The sequence below is a fragment of the Alexandromys fortis genome, unplaced genomic scaffold (genome assembly GCF_014885135.2).
Source record: "Alexandromys fortis isolate MF-2015 unplaced genomic scaffold, M_Fortis_MF-2015_v1.1 scaffold_136, whole genome shotgun sequence".
In the NCBI taxonomy this organism is placed as follows: Eukaryota; Metazoa; Chordata; class Mammalia; order Rodentia; family Cricetidae; genus Alexandromys; species Alexandromys fortis.
This window is the reverse complement of record NW_026068024.1, coordinates 934,636-934,924: the sequence shown is the minus strand read 5'-3', so window position 1 is coordinate 934,924 and position 289 is coordinate 934,636.

Here is a 289-nt window from a genome sequence, read left to right as displayed (position 1 = left end):
TGAAGTAAAGATTCTTAAATGTAAGTTAGAGAATGAAAACAGGGTTTGTTGCGGGAGGTCCTTCCGCCCCTCCAACACCTGATCTAATAGTTCATTTAAACAAAACCTTAGATGGTGATAAAGATTTGAATAGTCCAAGAAAACTGACAGCTGAAGCAGAAAAGGAACTGACAATGATTGAGGAAAAATTACAGGAGGCACATGTGGATAGGGTGAACCCAAATCTTAGCTGCATCCTAGTCATATTGCCTTCCAGAATTTCTCCTACAGGGATTCTAATGCAGAGGGA